This window comes from Brassica napus, unplaced genomic scaffold (assembly GCF_020379485.1).
Source record: "Brassica napus cultivar Da-Ae unplaced genomic scaffold, Da-Ae ScsIHWf_1459;HRSCAF=2050, whole genome shotgun sequence".
NCBI lineage: Eukaryota > Viridiplantae > Streptophyta > Magnoliopsida > Brassicales > Brassicaceae > Brassica > Brassica napus.
Genome location: NW_026014872.1, coordinates 353815 through 359814, shown reverse-complemented (window position 1 = coordinate 359814; position 6000 = coordinate 353815).

Here is a 6000-nt window from a genome sequence, read left to right as displayed (position 1 = left end):
AGTTTGTCTCCATGTGCCGTTCCTGCTCTTCTTATTCCCAAGAATGATGGAACTTGGCGTATGTGCGTTGACAGCAGGGCTATCAATAAAATTACAGTTCGTTACCGCTTCCCGATCCCGCGCCTAGATGACCTCTTAGACCAAATCGGAAAGGCTTCCATCTTTTCGAAAATTGATCTTAAAAGTGGCTACCATCAGATTCGGATCAGACCAGGAGATGAGTGGAAGACAGCGTTTAAAACTCGAGAGGGACTCTTTGAGTGGCTCGTTATGCCCTTCGGATTGTCTAATGCACCAAGTACCTTCATGCGTATTATGAATCAGGCTCTTCGACCTTTCATTGGGAAATTCGTAGTTGTCTATTTTGACGATATACTTATCTTTAGCTCCTCCATGGCCGATCACTTGTCACACATACGTGATGTCCTCGCCGTCCTCCGTCGAGATCAACTTTTTGCGGCCAAACACAAGTGCGAGTTCGGCGTTTCTGAGGTTTTGTTTCTTGGATACTTGGTGTCAGGACAAGGCCTCGCCATGGATCAATCTAAGGTAGAAGCCGTCCGCTCATGGCCGGTACCAACGACCGTGACAGAAATTCGCAGCTTCCATGGCTTAGCGTCGTTTTATCGTCGGTTTGTAAGCCACTTTAGCACTATTATGGCACCCATTACAAGTTGTATGAAAGAGGGTCGGTTTCATTGGACACCAGAAGCAACTACGGCGTTCGAGATGATCAAGAAGAAACTCACTACGGCACCCATTCTCGTTCTCCCTGACTTCTCCGAGACCTTTGAGCTGCATTGTGACGCATCAAAACTTGGCGTTGGAGCAGTACTCAGTCAACGAGGTCGACCAATTGCTTTTTACAGCGAGAAGTTGGCTGGTGCTAGGTCTCGTTATAGTACTTACGACGTCGAATTTTACGCAATCGTACAAGCCATTAAACATTGGCGCCATTACCTGGTCCATAGAGAATTTATTCTCTTTACGGATCATGATGCGTTACGTCATCTCGATAGCCAAGCCAAGGTGTCTGCACGTCATGCTTCTTGGATTGCTTATCTCCAACAGTTCACCTTCTCTATTCGACATCAGTCGGGTAAATCAAACCGGGTAGCTGATGCTTTGAGCCATCGCCACAGCGTGCTTACTTTAATGAATACTTCGGTACCTGGCTTTTCGGTATTGGCTGATTTATACCCGACTGACAAGTTCTTTGGACGCATATTTTTGGAAGCAACGAACGGAGTAACAGGCGACTACACGATTCATGACGGCTTCTTGTTCAAAGGCCTCCGCCTTTGTATTCCGGACTGTAGCCTGCGTTTAAAGATTATTCACGAGTTACACAACGAGGGTCATGTTGGACGCGACCGTACCCTCCAGCTAGCTACGACGTCCTATTTTTGGCCTTCGATGCGACGTGATGTTGAACGTTTTGTCGAACGTTGCCATGTTTGTCAGCTGTCAAAAGGCAAAGCATCAAATGCAGGGTTATATCTTCCTCTTCCCCTTCCTACGCAACCATGGACGGACATAAGCATGGATTTTGTGCTAGGCTTACCACGTACTCAACGGGGTCACGACTCTATATTTGTTGTGGTTGTTAGGTTCTCTAAGATGGCCCGTTTTGTTCCGTGTAAAAAGACGTCAGACGCTGTCAACATTGCCGTCCTCTTCTTCCGCGAGATATATAAGTTGCACGGTTTGCCCCTTTCGATTGTTTCGGATCGTGATACGCGGTTTTTGGGTCATTTTTGGCGCTCTCTTTGGAAACTTCTAGGTACGAGTTTGGATATGAGTTCTGCATATCATCCACAAACAGACGGTCAAACCGAGGTTACTAATAGGTCTCTGGGAAATTTACTTCGTTGTTTGGTGGGTGATAACATAAAGAGTTGGGATAGTAAGCTTGGTCAAGCAGAATTCGCTCATAACCATGCTTTCAACCGGAGTTTAGGTTTCTGTCCCTTTCAAGTAGTGTATGGGTTAATCCCTCGTGCTCCTCTCGACCTTTCCACCCTTCCGGAACGTACTAGGACGCATGGGGAGGCCATTGACTTTGTCACCGAACTCCATAACGTCCATCGTCTCGCGCGTGACAATTTAGCCGCCTCAACAGCACGGTATAAGCAGGATGCTGACAAGAAACGACGGGAGCTGATATTTCAACCGGGTGATTTGGTTTGGGTTGTCCTTACAAAGGAACGCTTTTCGGCAAGGGAGTATAAAAAACTCAAGTCTCGCAAGATTGGACCAGTTCAAATCCTCGAGCGAATCAATCCAAATGCCTATCGTATTCAATTACCTTCTCATTTGCGTACTTCTGACGTCTTTAACGTCAAACATATCTTTCCTTATCATGGGGATAATGACTCGCCTGATTCGTGGTCGAATCCTTCCAACCCGGCGGGACCTGATGCAGCTCAACCCATGATCGCTGGAACACTGGCGCACGATCACAACGACCCATCCGTCTAGAGTTATTTCCTTTTTGATGCAGAAGCTTAAACGGCATCTTTCCTTTTGAATGTTTCCTTTTTACTTGGGTTTTAAGTTATTGAGCTTTTACTATTAGAAATAGGTTTTTAAGACGGTTTAAGAGTTCTATATAATGAACTCTCTTATAGCTTTGTAAGACACGCTTTTGATTACTAAGAATTATTGAGTTTTAGTTTTAAAGAGCTTTCGAGCACTGCGAAGAGTATTCGCGCCCTTATCTCCCTGTTTTCGAATTTACTTCGAGAACACGTTACCTGTTTGAAGATCAAACCCTTGATCTCTCAAACCCTAGCTTCCGCTCTCTATCACATTCTCAGTCAGTGTTGATGTAAGGAACACGTGATACACTATGGTGTTTCCATCTAATACATCTTGCAGTGATAAATCTAAATGGTTCTAGAGAGTGGTTAAAGTAGCAATCAAATTGTAATAAATCATTATCCTTTTCTTGACTCAATAAAACTTTAATCAAAACTTTTAAAAGGAAATTCAAAACAAAACACAATCTTAGTAACTAGCTCCCCCAGACTTAAGCAGTCTAAGATTGGTTAAGAAATAAATCATAAGTACTAAATAATTGCTAGAGAATAAGTTGAAATTTCGTACCTTTCTGTCTCGAGCGTCGATCGCCACCGTGAACCTGGTGTCAATCCACAATGCTGAGACATAATTGTTTTGCTCCTGAGGTAACATGTCATGTGGCCTAACTCATCGGATTTGAGTTAGCAGAGTTAACTCTGTTAGACAATCCAAACACATGTCAAAACCAGGAAAATAGATAGTTTCAAGTCTAGTGATATCACTCAAATTACCCCAAGGAGTGACTTTACTCTCTCAAAGTAGGTTAATAGACAATTTGGTATCTGAACTGGATTAGATAAATGTTAAGTACGTGTGTACTTAATTACTGCAAGTTGAGTTGTTTGTGGAACTGAGAATGGGTGGCGTCTGAATAAGAATAGAATAAGTTGATTGCAAGTTGAGTTGTGTGTTTAACAAATGGAATGAAATGAACTGAAATAATTGATGTATGTGGCGCCAAGAACGAGGTGTGTTTATAAAAGAAATGCTGACCGCAGCGGAAACGGGGTAAGTTACCGGTGCATGATAAGATCGAGTTATGTCGAGTCTGGGTATAAGTAACTATATGTACTGCAAGGTGGACTGTGCCGTGAAAGACAATGGATCGCAGGGTGTGTAGTCATATAGGAGCTGCAGGATTGTAGCCCAGGAAGGGCTCCTTGCAGAAATGCCACGATGAGCCTTGTGTGTGAGTGCTAGATCATATAGGTCTAGGTTGATTGGTGTGTTAATCTTATGTGTGGTGATGATTGAATTCAGTACATTGCTTGATCTTTTCTTATCACTGATTGTTTGATAGTCAGTTGCTAGTCAGTTCTCTTTTTGCATTAAATATAGAGGTTTATGCGGGAAAACTGGTTTAGAACCGGTTCACTAAGTAACTCATTTATTCATGTGCTATCTCTTTCCATTTTTCCTGTGCGTAAGACTGTAAATAGAAATGACGGATATGGTTAGATGGTATGTTTGTTAAGAATGAAACACGTCTGGACATTTTGAAACAATTGTTAGGATACAGTGAAAATGTTGGGTTGTCTACACATGTGTCTCTAACTCTCCATTCGGAAACTCCGGATATGTGTTGAGAGAGACGGGTGGTACAGTAATATTTTTTGGCATGCTTCAGCTAACTCTCCTCTGCATAATGTATATTAGTAATAATATTACACATGTTTTTATTGTTTCTTGTACATATTTTTATAAGTGTATTTTGGATTCAAAAGATATATTTAATTAAGAAAACTATATTAAGTGTTGATGCTTTTATGGCTTTCGTGAACACCCATCATCAATTGTTGTTTTCCCCCATGTCTCTTGTTAAAAACTCAAAAGAATCAAAGGAATATACCAGTGAGTCCAGTATGCACAATCATCTTCCTTTTCACGGTTAAAGGTGAAAAGTCGAAACCAAAGATGCAGATTCCTTTGGTCAACATTTGCTGACAAAATTATAAAATGTTTGAATCAATCAAATTTATTTCTTTTTTCAACATTGGATCGTAGTCTCATTTTAATTTTTTTTTAATTTTACTTTTATAACTTTATGTTATAATGTATATATATATGAACTGTTAATATAGGTGATCGTAGAGTGAGCAAAATAGGAGGATATATATATCAGCTTCTGAATATTTGCATAGTCAAAGGTGATATGATATATAAACAACAAAAATTCCAAATCTAAGACAGATTCTAGATGTTATAATACAGAAAATCAATCAGTATTTAAAGAATTAGTAGAATATTCTTATTATATAATATGCTATAAATTCGTGATCTCAAAAATAATTGTACTATATTATATTTCTATATTATATAATATATAAATAACTATTAGGTGAGTGAATAAATAGTTAACTGCTAACAAATAAAATAGGAAACTTCTTATATTGGTACTAGAAACAAGCTTTTCGCTTTGAAAATCCAAACACTCGATTAATTCTTCTTTTACTGGAAATGGAACTGTTAGGGCTGGGCAAATAAACCGAACCCGAAAACCCGAACCGAATCCGATCCGATAAAAATGAATCCGAACCGATCCGAACCCGACGTAAATACCGAATGGGTCTTGTTTTGTGGTATTTCGGGTTATGGGTATTATCCGAACCGAACCCGAATCTAAATGGATATCCGATAGAACCCGAAACATTCAAAACCTCGAAAAGATCTTGTACCAAACATGATCTCAATTCATAATATGTATCCAAAATACACTAAGAAATATTGAAAATCTAAAATACTTATCTATTACATGAAGGTTGGTGGTTCTATTATATGAATGTTGATGGTTAAAGATGGACGTTGAATCTTGAAGTATTTAGATTTTAATTTTGTTTTCGTTAACCAATGTTTCTCATTTCATGAGAACTTGGTTTTCGTTTTATGCTTTTATTTATTTGGTTTTCTTTTTATCAGTAAATATGTTTACTTTTCGTTTGATTTTGAATAATCACGGTTGATGTTCCTTATTTTTGAATCGATTTTACTTAAGTTTTGGTTACAAAATAGGTACAAATCAGATATTTTAAAACTGAAGAACCGATTTTACTCATGTTTTGGTTATAAAATAGGTAAAAATCAGGTACTTTTAAACCGAAAAACCGATTGGGACCCGAACCCGAAAGTATATTGGGTTGTACTGGTTCTTTGAAGATTCACTAACCCCGATCCGAACCCGATAGAACCCGAACCGGTCCCGAACCGAACTTTCATATAATCCGAATGGGCATGATTTTGATGAACCCGAAAAACCGAAACCCGATTGGATAAAACCGAAACCCGATTGGGACCCCGAATGCCCAGGCCTAGGAACTGTATTGATGAAAAAGAAATTTCTCAGAAGAAACTCGATTACGATCAAGACCTTCAGAAAATAATCTGGTAAAATGAGACTTTTTATGTTCATAAGAAATGTAA